This window comes from Vipera berus (genome assembly GCF_964194415.1).
Source record: "Vipera berus genome assembly, chromosome: 13".
NCBI classification, from domain to species: Eukaryota; Metazoa; Chordata; class Lepidosauria; order Squamata; family Viperidae; genus Vipera; species Vipera berus.
Window position 1 is genome coordinate 1437673 of NC_138216.1, and position 17703 is coordinate 1455375.

The window sequence follows — 17703 nt, forward strand, 5'->3', positions numbered from 1 at the left end:
CCTGGGTGACCCAAGCTGGCGCCTCATCCAAAAAAAAGACAAAGAGGGTATTTGCAGGATCCTTCCTCTGAAGCCAAGACACCTTCCTGGGAAAGATGTTCCATGTCGCAGAAGCATCTATTTGTGGCATCAGAATTCATAGGAAGAGAGTTGATTATTTGGATGTCTTCCACCTCCTTTTAGGCTCCGTGCTGTTTTGTGTTTAACTCTTTTCGTTTAAGACAGAAACCGTGGGGGGGGGGAAAGCATTTTCTGAATTGTCCTTTGGGATTATCTGACGCGTGGAGAGTTTGATCAGAGCTGGAAGGGACCTTGGAGGTCTTCTAGTCCAACCCCTTTCTCAGGCAGGGGAGACCCTATGCCCCATTCCAGACAAGTGCCTGTCCAGTCTTTTCTCAAAAGCCTCCAGTGATGGAGCAGCCACAACTTCCGGAGGCAGCTGTTTCAGCTCGATTGATCCCACAAATGCCCTTGAAACAAAGTTCTGATCTTATGTTTATGTATACAGCTAGTCCTCGACTTAACAACCATTCGTTTAGCGACTGCTCGAAGTCACAATGGCACTGAAAAAAAAGTGACTTATGATGTGTTTCACACTTACGACCATTGGCAGCATCCCCATGTCACGGGATCAAAATTTGGACGCCTGGCAAACTGGCTTGTATTTGTGACGGTCGCAGAGTGGCCTTTTGCCACCTTCCGACAGGCAAAATCCAGGGGGAAGGAGGCTCACTTCATAGCCGTGTTACCCACAACTGCAGGGACTCACTTAGAGAGGCTGTAAAATGGAGCAATATTCACTTAACAAATGTCTCAATGAGCAGCATAACATTTGGGCTCCGTTGTGGTTGTAAGTCGAGGACTGTCTATATAAGGAAAGTGGTAGGTCTCCTGGACTTTTGGGGACCTCAAAGCTTTCCTCCCTGCTGGCCTTTAGATCTTACACAGGAGAATCAATCATTTCCAAGCTTGGCCGAAATTCACCATTTCCTCTCAATTTTTCTCTGGCTCCTGGTCTCTATGGGAAAAGTGGGGACAAATGTCCCTTTATGTCAGCTCTGGGGAATGAATCAGCCAGGAAAGGCACTTCTGGAGAATGCCTGTGGCTCCTTTTAACTCTGTCCTCCGCATCTTGAGTCTCCCGGGGCGAGGAATGTGGCTCCGTCCATCAGGTCAGCCTCGCTGGCCTTCTGGGCTGAGATGACGTCTTTCCCAGCCTGCTTTGGAAACTCAGAAACGGAGGCCGACCACCGTTCCTCTCCAGCTTGGCCACCTTTTCGTTCTTGCCAGGAGCCTCTGGAGAAAGTGGCATGACAACCGACCCAGGGAGAGGTGTGTGTGTGTGTGTGTGTGTGTGTGTTTGCTTGAGCGTTCAATTTATTAGTTGCCCTGTCACAAACTGTTCTTCAGGGGGGTGAGAACACTTTGTTATAAAGCCAACGGCCAACAAGGGAAGGCAATGAAATGCAAGGACATGAGATCAAAGCGGGGAGGGGAAAGAGAGAGGGAAAGAGAGAGCTTTGCTGAAAAAGCAAAGCTAAACAAAAAACAAAAAACAAAAAAAACCCAATGCAGGTAGCAATTGCTGCAAGAGCTAAAAAAGGGTATGGAAGGAACAAACCGATTCTGAGATGTGCTTCCAGAAGCTGCATTTATCTAATTATACCCTTATCCCATGAGGATAAAGTAGCTTTGTTTGACATGAAAAGAAGAAAAGAAAAGAAGAAATGAAGAGAGAAGGAGAATAGAATAGAATAGAATAGAATAGAATAGAATAGGAATAGAGTAGAGTAGAGTAGAGTAGAGTAGAGTAGAGTAGAATAGAATAAAATAGAATAGAATAGAATAGAATAGAATAGAATAGAATAGAATAGAATAGAATAGAATAGAATAGAATAGAATAGAATAGAATAGAATAGAATAGAATAGAATAGAATAGAATGGAATGGAATGGAATGGAATAGAAAATATGGAATGGAATGGAATAGAACAGAACAGAACAGAACAGAACAGAACAGAACAGAATAGAAAATATGGAAAGAATAGAGTAGAGTAGAGTAGAGTAGAGTAGAGTAGAATAGAATAGAATAGAATAGAATAGAATAGAATAGAATAGAATAGAATAGAATAGAATAGAATAGAATAGAATAGAATAATGGGAATGGAATAGAATGGAATGGAGTGGAACGGAATGGAACAGAACAGAACAGAACAGAACAGAATAGAAGTAGAATAGAGTAGAGTAGAGTAGAGTAGAGTAGAGTAGAATAGAATAGAATAGAATAGAATAGAATAGAATAGAATAGAATAGAATAGAATAGAATAGAATAGAATAGAATAGAATAGAATAGAATAGAATAGAATAGAAAATATGGAATGGAATGGAATAGAACAGAACAGAACAGAACAGAACAGAATAGAATAGAAAATATGGAAAGAATAGAGTAGAGTAGAGTAGAGTAGAGTAGAATAGAATAGAATAGAATAGAATAGAATAGAATAGAATAGAATAGAATAGAATAGAATAATAGAATAGAATAGAATAGAATAGAATAGAATAGAATAGAATAGAATAGAATAGAATAGAATAGAATAGAATAGAATAGAATAGAATAGAATAGAATAGAATAGAATAATAGAATAGAATAGAATAGAATAGAATAGAATAGAATAGAATAGAATAGAATAGAATAGAATAGAATAGAATAGAATAGAATAGGCATTAGGACCAGCCAAACCAACTTCCAGGGTGTATTGTTGGCTGTTGAGACCTTCACACAATGTTGCAAACAGGAAACTGGAAAACGTGAAACAAACAAACGTTGCCTTATTTGTCTGCCCATGGTCTCTTTTCCTCTTTGCTCTACACAACATGTAAAGTGAACTGGTTATGCACCATGCAACTGTGTGCAAAGATCACCTCAACAACAGCTATAAAACAAATGTGCAAAGTGACCCAGCCACACCTTAGAGGTTTGCACTGAACAACCGGCACACCCAGAGCCAAAATCTGAGATGTGCTACTTTGGGCACACATTCCAGCTGCTTGCGAAAAGCCACAGGTGGGGTGGCCAAAACCTACGTTAAATTTACATTCCTTTACATTTAAGTCATTAACTTTAAATACACGTACAGGGAAGTCCTTGGCTTACGAGCACCACCGGGACCAGAATTCCCGTGGCTAAGCAAGGCAGTGGCTTAGTAGCCTCATTTTACAGCTTTTTTTTGCAATGGTTGTTAAGTGAATCGCTGCAGTTGTCAAATGAATCCACAAGTCTTAAAGTTGCCAAGTTTGAGAAACACGGAACTAGATCCAGAAGCGTACAGGACAGTTCTTAGAAAAACTCCCAAGGCCACTGAAACTCCATTCTGTTTTTAAGGTATGAAGCACTTAAAAAATAGGCGGAGCTTCCATTGCATTCTGGCTGCCATCTTGCCTTTCTTGACCATACTGTGGTCCCTCGGAAGAGGACAAATGTCCACTTTCCAAGGTGACATGGTAGACCTCCGTGGCCTTTTCCTTTAAAACCCCACTTTTGTGGGAGAAACGTCCTGGGCTGGTTTTCCTTGCCAACCCAGGTGGAGATGAAGGGGGAGGGTCTTACTGCATCAGGGACCCAGAGACCCCCCCCAACCCTTTTCTTTCTGTCCTTCTGCCCTGCAAGGCCAGCAGATCGATTGCATCAAGTGATGGCCCTCGGTGTGGAAAAAACGAATGCCTCGTTCGGGGAAAGAGATAACGCCGCTGGACAGGACGTAACTGAAGATCTCCCATCATGAAATTGGAAGCCAGGGCAGCCGCGGGGATTTGACTTGATTAGCCAAAAAAAGAAAGCACAGGATGAATGCGATGTGGCCTAGGAAGCGAGGAACAGGGTGATCTTTGTCTCTCTCGACTTCTGACCGGAGCAGACGATACTTGGAAAACAAGAGGAGGTTTGAGGCACGCCTGTTCGAGAACAGAAGGGGCCTCAAACGGAACGAGTGTTCCCTTCCGCCCTAGTCCCTTTCAGGCTGCACTGAAGAGAAAAGAGGCAGGGCACTTTTTGGGAGGAGGAGGCCGCAGCCACGCCAAGCAAGCAAGCCCCAATCTTTCGATGAGCTTCAGCAGATGAGAGCCCACCTACCTAACTTTCAACCAGGAGTGCCTCATTCCTCGTGTTCTTCAATTGGAAACTCCGTTTCAAGGTGGACGGGGATTCTGCCCTGCTTTTCCAAAAAAGACCATTGTTATCTGTTTGCTAGAAGGAGCAGAAACAGCCAAGGGTGAGGAGAGGAGGCCACCAGGAAAGGCAGAACAGGCACCGATCCCAATTCAGCCCCAACGCTCAACGATCCTGTTGGGAAGCACCCAGGAAGGAGGAGAGCTTGATGCAAAGTTAGACTGGAGTCACTGCACAATCACAAAAGGGCTAGGAGAGACCCCACATAAGTTCCTTGGAGCCTATTGAATTACTCCTGGGAGTTGGTCCCCAGACTGGGGAGATTCCTGTATTATAGGCAGAAAATAATAAAGTAGTTAGCTTGAACTCTGCACATGTGGATCTGGTTGTTTAAGCCTGACTGAGTGCTAGTTCAAGGCTGGTCTTGGCTCACCAAGCATTGGGGCTGAATTGGGATGGGGATAGGGGCCCGTTCTCCCCTTTCCCGATTTGAGGAGCCCTGGTGGCGCAATGGTTAAAGTGCAGTATTGCAGGCAAGCTCTGCCCACAGCCTGGAGTTCAATCTTGATGAGGCTCAAGGTTGGCTCAGCCTTCCATCCTTCTGAGGTCGGTAAAACGAGGACCCAGATTGTTGGGGTCAAGAGACTGATGTTGCAAACCACCCACAGAGTGCTGCAAAGCCTAAATGCTATTGCTATTGCTATCTTTGGTGTTTTGGCCCTGTCTAGTTTACGGAGGATGATGAGTCTTTGGGAAGAAGAGGGCAGAACGTCAGTCCACTTTGAAACAGAGAAGATTTTCCGATTCTGAGAACATGATGACTTTGGCCCTTCTGAATCCCTCCTGGCTGAAAATCAGACACGTGGGCTCCCATCCTGATTCAAGAAAGGAGGCAAGGCCATCCTCAGCTTGTGGGCATCATCTTTAATCAGTGCAGAGAGATCTCGAACACGAAATCTACAGAGTAGATTTTGACATGCTGGGAGGACACAAAGAGTCCTACTGGGCTCCACTGAGAACATTCTGAATCCCATCGCAAAGATATCATGCTTTTTGGTGCGCTCTCATGCACGGCTCCTTGTACATAGAAGGGGGAGTGGGGGTGACTTGTTCAGCTCTATTGAAAAGCAATTAGTCCATGTTCTCTTTGGGATTCAAATCTGTTGGGGATTTGATGCCAGCTCAGCTGCTTCTTGGATGGGAGTGAGCGTGAGGGCAATTCCTCAGCTTCTCGAGAACTTGGTTGAAGAAGGGAGGGGCAGGACAGGAGGGCTGGATCCACACTCCCACTGTTTCAATTCATGCTAAGCATTCTTCCCTCTGAGTTTGCGGTTTCCTTTTTTTGGTCAGCTCCGAGGAGAAGGAAATATTTGGATTTTGGACTGTTGCATTGGATGTTCTGAGGACCTAGGTCTGATTGAATGCAAGAGAGGATGGATTCCAGTTTGGAATCTGACAGATCCCACACTGGCCCAAGAACTCATCCATATGAGAACACTTTGCAGAACCTGAGGAATATCTCCTTTCCATCCATCCATCCAATGCATGGGAAACAATTCCTGCCACTGCACGTACCCAACCATTAACAGTTCCAACAATTTTCCATTGAAATGTCTCTGGACACAGATACATATTTGGCTGAATGTGGCACCAAATTGCTTTCTTTTTTAAAAAAAATGCAAGAAGGAATATTAAGCAACGGACGCTTTCTAGATGACTTCAGTGTCTTATTACTCTTACACCAACATGGCCAATGTTCACACTGTTTGGAGTGGACCTCACACATTCCACCCTCTCCTTTATAAAAGTGTGGTGATTTGAACATGTTTTCCAAAAGAACAGGAACCCATGTTGGTCATTTCAAGGGGGAAAACCCCCACAACGTCTGGTGCTCTTCATTGTATTGACATGTTAGCTTTAGTGAATCAAATTACCTGGGTTTGCTTTTGGAGCCCAACATGATGCATTTTCATTTCTCGCTCTGCAGGACACGACTCTTTGTTTTTCAACCTCCCCAAAGAGTTGGCTGACTTTGCAAGAAAGCCTGGCTTTTGTGCCATCCTCTCCACCCCCGAGCTTGGCATCAAGAAGAAACATGCCTGATCTTTCTAAAGGTCAGAAGCTCCTGCTGGTGGAAATAGAAAAGCCTTGCTGGCAAAGACCTCGGGGTATGAAGGATTCCAAGCGGCGATCATGAAGGAAGATATACCTGCCTGAAGCAGAGGGAGAGGACCACGTAGTCACTGAAAAGGAACAGCCAGTACAGGGCCACCAGGAAAAAGAGGCAAAGGAGATAGAACAGGATTCACTTCATGGAGAGATCAGGTGGCTGCAGAAGGCCTTGGAGGACACGATGGGATGAGTTCAAAGCTCATCTGCATTTGCAGCCGGTTTTGTAGGGATTGTGTGGAGAGGCACACAGTGTTATAGTGAGGGCCATTGGTATCCTGAGATGGGAGGTGCTGTCAGCCCTGAGAGCTCAGAATGAGATCAGCCCATCCAAGGTCAACCATCAATCTAAGCTTCCTAGTCAGGGGTCTGGAAGAGGAGGAGGAGGAGGAGGAGGAGGAGGAGGAAGAAGAAGAAGAAGAAGAAGAAGAAGAAGAAGAAGAAGAAGAAGAAGAAGAAGAAGAAGAAGAAGAAGAAGAAGAAGAAGAAGAAGAAGGGAAGGGGAAGGAGGAGAGGAGGAGAGGAGGAGGAGGAGAGGAGGAGGAGGAGGAGGAGATGATGAAGATGAAGATGATAATAATAATAATAATAATAATAATAATAATAATAATAATAATAATAATAATAATAATAATAATAATAATAATAATAATAACCAGCAACCTTTTCTGCTGCTGAAAAGATCTCCAGATACCTGCTCTGTTTCACAGCGCAAAATACCCCAGAGAGGTTCAGAACCCAACGGCATCATTTAAAAACCATTTTGGGAATCCAATTTTAGCAGAAGAGTCAGCCACATCTTCCGTGCCTGCAGCCTCCTGGCCTTGTCGTGGGCACAGCCAGCGTTACACGTAGGGCCAATGAGGTTAATGAGGTTGTCCGAGCACGAGACCAGAGTCATTTTTAGGAATCGGCACTTTGCCCCCAGATACAGCGTGGTGATGCAGAACAACCTGTGTGAAGGGCCAGGAAAATTCGAACCTTGGTCCCAGGGCAGCTCAGGTGACACCCAGATGTGGATTCTGAAATTCTCCCTTGTGTGAACTCAATGAACCCTGGGAGGCCATTTCTATTACCAAGACAAGCGCAGGTTCATATCCAACGCAAATTACCCTGATTTTCAAAAAGCAAGTGGTTTTGTTGGAAATTAAAAAGAATAAATAAATCCTACAGGTCCACTGTAGCCGTTTTTTGACAGACAACAAGGCTCCCAATGCAGCTAACATCAGCTCAGCGTGAAACGCAAGATCTTATTAAAACAGCCAATGTTATTTGGGAAGAAAAAAAAAAACCACACCTCTGGGTCTAGAGCTGGGTGGTTTTTTTTGCAGTTTCTCTGCTCCTGGAGCCAGTTCTTGAAACAGCCTCTGTCTAATGAGAGTAGAGTCTGTTCTCAACTTGGGAAGTAGCCAAAGCAGAACCTATAAATCAATCTGGGCTCCTATGGCCGAATTTAAATCGCAGAAGAAAAAGAAGATAGGCCTGTTGAAGCATCTCTCAAGATGTTGGATTTTTGTAATGCAATAGCAGAAGGAGAATTGATCCAGATGTTTTCTTGGCCATAAATTAATCATAGTTTCGTCTACAAATCTAAATATTCTCTATAGAAGTCCACATGCTAATTCTGTTATTATTTATTCTCTAATCTTTGTAAATGCAGTTGTTCCACTAAAGGTCCCGAAATCTAAGAAGACCGCAATAAATACAAGGAAACTGTTCTCACAACCCTTGGGGAGACTTCTGGAAGAACCATTGATTGCCAAGGTGGCGTTTGGTGAAACCTTAAAATACATTCCTGTTCTTTTCCAAAATTTGCAAGCTTCCAACCTCTGAAACTTAGATCTAGTTCAAATATTGATCTCATGACTTTTCAGCTCCCTTCAATGGCTTTTTTTCATATCGGAAATGTAGTTCTATTTGCATATTTGGGAGAGTGAAAATGTCATGGCATAGTATCACGTGCCCAAATGTATTTATTTATTTAGGAAAATCACCCAATCTCAAAGACCAGCCAAGTCACGGCAGGATCAGCCCAGCTGCGGAAATGCGCAGGTTGATCCCCAAATGTTTGCAAACACACATTTTGCAAACATTTGTGTAAAATATTTGTCCCTGACCTTATTTCCAGCAGGGACTTCTTCAGCCAAGTCTGGCTTTGCCCGAATTCCCGTAATTGCCGTTTGCTTTGCAATCTCTAATACAGGAACAATCAAGATATTTTTCTATTTACAAGGCCGGCAAAGGGATAACAGAGTCTTGGGCCCACGCCACGTGAGTGAAGCCCGCAAGGCAGGAAGAAGTGAAATTCTTTTTATAAATGAGTGTTTTGAAAAGCACGAGAGGGTGTATTGATCTGAAATAATAATTCTCACCTTCATCCAGGCTTCGGCTCTCTTGCTGGGTGGCTGTCTGTGGCAGTCTGAGAGTTTGGGGAAAGAGACGGATTTATTAGCTGAGGGAGGAGGAAGAGGAAGAGGAGGAGGAGGAGGAGGAGGAAGAAGAAGAAGAAGAAGAAGAAGAAGAAGAAGAAGAAGAAGAAGAAGAAGAAGAAGAAGAAGAAGAGGAAGAAGAAGGTATGAAAAATATTGCACAGATTATGGTCCTCTCTAAGAGTGGCTATCCAAGCGATCCTCAATTTTGGGATCAGAATTTCCATTGCTAAACAAGGCGGTTGTTAAGTGAGACAGGCCTGATGTTACGATCTTCTTTTCTACAGTTGTAAAGTGAATCACACGGTCGTTAAGCAAATCTGTCTTCCTCCCATTGGCTTGGCTTGTCAGAAGCCAGCTGGGAAGATCCTAAATGGTGATTGTGTGATGCCGGGATGGTTGCAACCTTGGTAAATCCCGTCCTTCACATAAAGAACTAGCCCTGCATTCACCCAAACATGCTAATTTTCCATGCATGTCACGATGTGGTTTGGAGAGCTTGAATCTGGAGTTGTGGAATTGATTTTTTTTCACTCATTAATGAACGCTTGGCTCACCATCCTCTGATAAACGTGGGTTGCTTACTTCTAACAGTCTTCTCATGTTCTAATGCTTTTATCAGGAGATTGATAAGGTCTTTCCTCACCCTCCTTCCTTCCTTCCTTCCTTCCTTCCTTCCTTCCTTCCTTCCTTCCTTCCTTCCTTCCTTCCTTCCTTCCTTCCTTCAGAATAATGCTTGCCCTGAATGACCGGTGTTCTGCCTTGAAGTTTCAAATTAAACTTATCAAGGAAATAAATAAATAAATAAAGCACCGAGTACACATTATCTGCTTTGTGAGTGTTTTAAGTCAACATATGAAGGCTAAATGGCATGCGGAATTCATTCTTCATTCAAAATTCTCTCTGCTTCCCATGTTTGGACCATACAGCAATAATACTTAGACTTTCCTAGTGCTTTATGGAAGCCAATCAAGGAGAGAAGCAGCCTAGAACTAAGGAGAAATTTCCTGACTGTGAAAATAGTTAATCAGTGGATTGACTTGCCTCCAGAAGCTGTGGGTGCTCCAACACTAGAGGCAGTTTTTAAGAAGAGATTGGACCACCATTTGTCTGAAATGGTATAGGGTTTCCTGCCTGAGCAGGGGGTTGGACTAGAAGACCTCCAAGGTCCCTTCCAACTATGTTCTTCTGGATGTAACAGCATCACCCTCGTTATGCAAGATGGAATTATATCTAAGAAGATTCTCCGTTATCCAGGCCATAGTTGTATCCAAAGTGGGTTTTATTTTGAAAAGGCAACTGGAAGGATTTTTTTGAGGCCAAACAAGACGTTTCGCTTCCTATCCTGGAAGCTGGATGCTGTGGGAGATGGAAGGACAGTCAAGCTTCCAGGATAGGAAGTGAAACGTCTTGTTTTGCCTCAAAAGATCCCTCCCGTTGCTTTTTCAGAATAAAATCTTTTGATGTACCCCATCTGCACCCCAAAGTTATACAGCCCATGGGGTTCTGCCACTGGATCCCCATATCAAAAAGGACCTTGGATCTTTTCATGGGACCTTAAGCATCAGCTCTCCTGCTGGTCTCCAGTTCTCACTTTGTGGGCTTCCAGCATAGTTCTTCGATGGCCCTTGGAAACCTTTGAAGGCCAATGAAGTTTGCAGAACCAAAGATCCTTGAGGCCAGAAAGAGAATGAGGTTGTTTATTGTTGGTTTTGGTCTGGTCTAGCAAAGGCCAGTGGGAGGGGGAGAACTGGTCTTTCTGGGCAAAGGGCTGTCTGCAGAAAGACTCTTTTTGTCCTTGGCTTATCTGGCCGAGAAAATATTTTGGCTGAGACGCTCTGGGGATGCTTTAAGCAGTCCCAGAGGCTGATAGGCCAGGATGTCTTGCGCTTTGCAGGTTGAAGTGACCCTGGGGGAGAGAGCGGCTGGTTGTAACATTGATCCAAGGCTGGCCGGCCGTGGCTTTCTAACCAGGAAAGTGGGAAATTGCTGCATTGAAAGGGTCTTAAAGGTAAAGGTAAAGGTTCCCCCGCACATGCATGCTAGTCGTTTCCGACTCTAGGGGCCGGCGCTCATCTCCGTTTCAAAGCCGAAGAGCCAGCGCTTGTCCAAGGACGTCTCCGTGGTCATGTGGCCGGCATGACTAGACGCCAAAGGCGCACGGAACGCTGTTACCTTCCCACCGGAGTGGTCCCTATTTTTCTACTTGCATTTTTACGTGCTTTTGAACTGCTAGGTTGGCAGAAGCTGGGACGAGGAACAGGCGCTCACTCTGTTACGCGGCACTCGGGATTCGAACCGCCAAAATGCCGACCTTCTGATCGACAAGCTCAGCGTCCTAACCCACTGAGCCACCGCGTCCCTTCGAAAGGGTCTTGGTTCCCCCCAAATCTCTCAGCCATGGATTTGAGCGTCAGGAAAATCACAAGATGTTCCTACAACATGGTTGACCTCAGTTTGTTGTCCTTTGTGAACCCATCACGCCAAGACATCTCTGATGACCTAGTCCTGCAGAGAAAAGAAATTTCTTCCTCCCTCTCTCCCTGTTTCCTTCCTTCCTTCCTTCCTGTTTCCTTCCTTCCTTCCTTCCTTCCTTCCTTCCTTCCTTCCTTCCTTCCTTCCTTTTGAAATCTTGAAAATGACACCTTTGTTTTTTTCTTCTAATCATTTCAGCCTGATTGTTCCTCCTGCTGCATTTCTACCTGTTAATTAATGCCAGGTGTTTTTTTGTTTTTTTAAAAATCATGTCCTCTTCCTTATCACTGCGTTTTGCAATCCTGCACTGAAACTAAACATTGATTACCAATAAAGCAGCATTTTTGAGATTGCAGAACCTGGAAGTAGAAGAGAAAGTACAGAACACGGAATTAGCAGCTGCATGTTTCAGAAATAACAGATTAAATGTCTTCAGAGCATAATTAGGGAGTGTAAATTTGCTTAGGGTTTACGGATAACTATTGGCATTGTTCACGCTAACCTTTGGCACACGCAATCTTAGTGTGCAGCATAGCCTACAATACTGGACAGACATAAAGGTGTGTACTCCATTCTTGTTGATCCTTCTTCCTTCCTGCAGCATCCCCATTGTAATCAGGGCACAGAACAGACTGTTTTCAGGCTACGTAAGCCTTCAGGTAGGCTGACCCTGAGCGTGGCTCTGCCTGACCCAAAATGTTGGCTTTCCTGGAGAAATGACAACAAGGAAATAAATAGTATTCCCATGATCCATCTGACACCCACTTGTCCTTTTTTATTTTTATTTTCTTTCTTTCTTTTGCTCTTTCTTTTTTTACTTCCTTCCTTCCTTCCTTCCTTCCTTCCTTCCTTCCTTCCTTCCTTCCTTTCCTTTCCTTTCCTTTCCTTTCCTCTCCTCTCCTCTCCTCTCCTCTCCTCTCCTCTCCTCTCCTCTCCTCTCCTCTCCTCTCCTCTCCTCTCCTCTCCCTCTTTTTAAAAGGGATTGAGAATTAAGCTCTCTCTGTTCCTGGACAGATCCTGAGCTTGGTCTTGCTGACGTGATCTGACATTCAGGAAAATAATAAAAAAAAACAACCCAGTCATTTTCATAAACCATTGTCCTGTCGTTTAGCCTTGAAGACAGTGGGTTTTATGCAATTTTCCAAGAACGAAGGAACAAAGGAAGGTCACGAAGAGACGCAATCCCCCTTCTGTAGCTGTTGGATTTCATTTTCAGTTTTCATCATGAGGATTGCATAGTTTCAGTGGGAGAAGGAGCCAATTTAAAGGTTCATTTGAGGAGTCTGCAAGACACTGGGCTGAAATGAGTAGAGGTTGACTAGCTTTTCTGCATGGTTCTGTGCCTGTGTTGTGTGTATACAAAAAAGTTGGTATTCCCCTAGCCTCCCGTGACAGATGAGCTTCACAACTAATGAGTTATAACCCAGTAAACATCCCTTTTGATGCAGGCAAAAATTATATTGAAGAATCCTTTCGAGAGCAGGCGAAATTTTCTTCAGGAGATAATAGCAACTATTTATCCCAAATCTTCTCCGTACAAAGCCCTCCTGCTACCTCCACCTATTCTTCCTCCGGCCATCTTTATATAGGACAACAAAACCGCATCAACCTTGTTCTAAGGCGAGTTTGTGTGTTTGTGTGTGTGGAGTGCACCATTAAGGGAGAAAAAAAAAGGAAAAACATTGTTGAAAGAGGCCGCCAGGGTTCAATCTTTTTTAAAAACAAGCCGAGAATAAAAAGTGTTTTCCTGATAGCCTTTTTTTCAGGGGGGGGGGAAGCTAAATTTAGCAGATTTTATTCTGAAGATGTGGGAACCGAAAGCCGGTGACCTGATCCTCACATGCAGCAGAAACATCCAGGAACGATCCTCCCGGAATGATCAAGTGGACTAGATTCTTAGTTATGATTTCTAGCTTTACCAGAATGGAGGACCACCTGTTTCCTTCCTAGGATGCAAAAAACCAAACTGGTTGCCGTCAACACAGGTAGTCCTTGACTTACAACAATCTGAAGTTACAACGGCACTGAAAAAATGACTCATGAGCATTTTACACACTTACGACCATTGCAGCATCTCCACGTGATCAAAATTCAGAGGCCTGATGACCGACTCATATTTATGATGGCTGCAGCGTCCCGGGGTCACGTGATCAGCTTTTGCAGCCTTCTGATCAGCAAAGTCAATGGGGAAACCAGATTGCATTAACCCCCCTGTTACTGACTTAACAGCTGCAGTGATTCGCTTAGCGCTTGTGGCAAGAAAGTTCATCAAATGGAACAAAGTTCACTTAACAAATGTCTCACTTAGCAACAGAAATTTTGGGCTCCATTGTGGTTGTAAGACAAGGACTACCTGTATCCCTAATGTCCACCCATTTCAGCTGGATGAGAGGTCTTCCTGGGAATTTTTTCTGCCAGTGCTTTAATTTCCTGTTCCTACAAGATCAAGTTCTGCCTTGCAAATCTCTATCCAAAAGGGAGAAAAATGAGAGAGAGAAAGATATGGAGGCATCACGTTTCCCTCTTAATCATCCAGAGAACAAGGACAGATGAATTTTTCATGACAGATCATATATTATATGAGAGGAAGGACTTTAGTAAGATGATTTGATAGGTAACTAAATCATTCAAATCAGTTATGATGGACTTTGGCCTTTCTATCACCCTGAGAGTTTACACACACTCTTGTTGTTTATTGTGGGGGCAGGCCTCGGGGTCCCTCTTCCTATTTTTCCCCCACAACAGCTTTGTGAGGTAGGTGAGGCAGAGAGAGAGAGAGAGAGAGAGAGAGAGAGAGAGAGAGAGAGAGAGAGAGAGAGAGAGAGAGAGAGAGACCCCCTCCCGTTTCCTGGAAATGCTCACTTTCTCTCTGCCTACACACTGACAAAAAATCCTCTTTTGGTTTTGGTTTAAAAGAGTAACACCTATTTATGAGAAGCTCAGGGTGTTCCTCAATTTTTTTTGGTACCCTTTCCCATAACTGTACATCTTATCTGTCTGCCAGCGAGAAAGCCTCCCTGCAAGCACCATAAAGGCATGGCTGACGAACAGCCCTGTCAGATAAAACAGTCAGATAATCCAGATAAAAATCCCTTCTCAGGGGCCGGACCAGCCAGGCGGGAGATTGTGCACTTCACACAAGAGGAATGACACCCAGCGAATACATGGGCTTAATGGGTCAGCTGTCCCCAGACACTCGGTTGATAACCCGCATCTGTCGTAGCTCACATTCTTGGCTGATCAGGTCCAATGTTTGTTTTCCCCAAGCGAGAGGACTTGCAGAGATTGTGGCCGATGCATCATCGAGGGGGGTCTCTAACCCGAGGGAGATGCCCACCACGGTCGAGGCCAAGCAGCTCCTTGTGGTGGGCTGACGCTGGAGGAACTGACAGGTAGTCCTCGACTTACGATGGCAACGGAGCCCCAAATTTCTGCTGAGCTTTGCCCCACTTTACGACCTTTCTTGCCACAGCTGTTAAGGGAATGACTGCAGTTTTCTTAAGTAACACGGTTGTTAAGTGAAACTGGCTTCCCTATTGACTTTGCTGGGCAGAAGGTCGCCCAAAGGGGGTCATGTAGCCACCCCACCCCCACCCCTGGATGCTGCAACCGTCGTAAGTATGTGCCAGTTGCCAAGCGTCCGAATTTTGATCACGTGACCGATTGGGATGCTGCAACGGCCGCAACTGTGAAAAACGGCCATAAGTCCTTTTTTTAGTGCTCTTGTAACTTTGAATGGTCACTAAGCGAAGCGTTGTGAGTCGAGGTTTACCTTTCTCTGTTTTGAAGCTTCAGGTCGCTCAGCCTGGAGAAGACCCAGAGGAGACAGGATTGGAGTGTTGAATTCTCTCAAAGGGCTGGCGTGCATCTTCTTTTCTCCTTCCTCTTCTTCCTCTGCCTCCCCTTCCTCCATCTTTTCCCCCCCCCCAAAGGGTAGTTAGATATGAGATGTGACCCCTGCAGGTGATGGGCTGAAGGACCTGGCTCCAATCTTCCAGCCCTGTCAATCCGCTGCGTACCTGGCCAGTGGATCCCCTCCCGCATTTGTCTTGCATTTCCAAGACTTCTTCCAACTGCTTTCACCTTTCCTCTTCTCTCCAAGACTACGGTTTCTCCCTGGGCTGTAAAAATACTTGCCATGGGAGTGGGCCTTCCTGCAACAATGGCTGCCTGCAGCGGAGGCCTCATTTTGTGTCTCCCGTGGGCTCCTCCACAGTGTGAATTTACTGTACACTTGACCTGCCCAGGGTTGAGTGCAAATGAACTCGGATGACTGTTCTTTGGGCCCAGCTTTGTTTTCAAGGAGGGGGTTGTAAAGTGGGTCAGTGTTATTGTCGAAACATATGTTGCTTTCTCTCCCCCCCCAACAAAAATGACTCAAATTATGTCCCTATAAAAATAGATGGTGTTGACGAGGAACACGTGGATGGTGATTTTTAAGGTCTTTGGAGGCTTCAAGATTTGTCACAGAAAATAAATCCATCTCCCTCTCTCATCTGTCTGTCTGTCTCTCTATCTACTAGCTATCTCTAATTGCTCTATCTGTTATCTATCTCTGTCTTATCTACTATCATCTATAATCTATTTATTATCTATCTATCATCTATCTTTAACATCTGTTTATTATCATCTGTCTATCTATCTATCATCTATCATCAACTTATTTACTTGGTATTTATTAAATTTATACATTGGCCATCTCACTGTCAGGCAGCTCATCTTCAAATGTGAATCTGGAACTTGGTTAAACCAGCCTTTTCAAACCCTCATTTTGGCTGAGGTGACTTCAGTTCCCATCATCTCTGGACAGCATAGCCCATAATTCACAAATGGCGCCAGGGTTGAGAAAGCTGGTGGGGCTTCCATTACACTTCATGGTTGGGGCTGCCATCATGGCCTGGTTAGGGGGGCAATTCTGGGAGTTGAAGCAACCTAGAACTAAGGAGAAACTTCCTGACCGTTAGAACAATTAACCAGTGGAACAACCTGCCTCCAGAAGCTGTGAATGCTCCAACACTGGAAGTTTTTATAAAGAGACTGGACAGCCATTTGTCTGAAATGGTGCCTGAGCAGGGGATTGGACTAGAAGACCTCCAAGGTCCCTTCCAACTTATCATCATCATCATCATCATCATCATCATCATTATTATTATTATTATTATTATTATTATTATTATTATTATTATTATTATTATTATTATTATTATTATTATTAAGTCCACACATCTTTAGGTTGCCGAAAAACCCTGAACTTTCCATCCAGCCTCCCAGTTCCGCAAGGAGATTCTCTAGAAAACGTAGAGAGAAGAATTTTCAATCTCTAGTCACTTTCTGTAAAATCTTCTTTTGGTTTCTGCCCGTCAGATGGTTGTTAGAAGCTGCCAATCAAGTAAAATAAGCATTTAGAAAATGATTTGGATGGTGGTCAGCTGGCAAACCAATCAAATGACTCCAAGGTTTGCTGTTCCTTCTCTAACTTTCCTGGAACTTTTGAGAAAGATTTTTCTTTCTTTCGTCTGGATAATCCATCCAGCATGGAAGGTGGCTTTGGTCCATGGGGGCAATTTAAAAATGGGGCAATAAATACCCATGTTTTCCTTCTCAGTCAGCTGCTTCCAGCCCACACAAGCATAAAGTAGGTCAGAAGTTTTTGCAGTTGCTCGCCTCTGTTCATCAACACAGATCAAAACAGAGAAAAATATGACAGTATTTTTGGTCTGCAGAAAAGCCAATTTGGAGGTGTTTACCAATTCTTCTTTTATAGAGCAATCTGGCCCTTAATTTTGAAAATGATTTATGGTGTACATCCAGTGTTCTCTGATCTATTTCTGGCTGTTATTCCTTCAGAGTTCAGTTATTTTAAACTGTACGTGGCCCAGAGGCGGCATCAGCTACTGTATGCTCCAGGTAGTCCTCGGGTTATGGCCTGGCATTGCAGTCGTAAGTTGAGACAGTCATCAAGTGACTCACTTTGTGACTAGACCCGATTTGATGACCCTTTTTGCCGCAGTCATTAAGTGAACCCATTTTTTGCAGGAAATTAGAAATAAATATCAGTTTCTGTCAAAAATGTGGTAAATCATAATCATGTGATTCTAAATACAGGTCAGTTGCCATGTGCCCAGATGGGGGTCAGGTGACCGTGGGGGGGGGAGATGTCAGAACTTTGAAACTGGCTGCTAAGTCCCGTTTTCCAACTGCCACTAAGTGACGGGTCATAAGTCAAGAACGACCTGAATTTGTCCAAATATATGTATCCTCTCTAACCTTTTAAGACAAGAAGGAGGAGGGGAGGGGGAGAGAGAAGGAAAGCTGGGAAATCCCGCCATTCAAACTTTTTAAAAACCAGGTTTTTTTTCCCTATTTCTTTCCTAAAATCTTCTTTACAAGCTTTATTCCCCCTGCTTGAGGGAAGGCTGCAGCCCTTGGCTGTATCAATGATGTTAAAGAAGATTAGCCATTCTTTG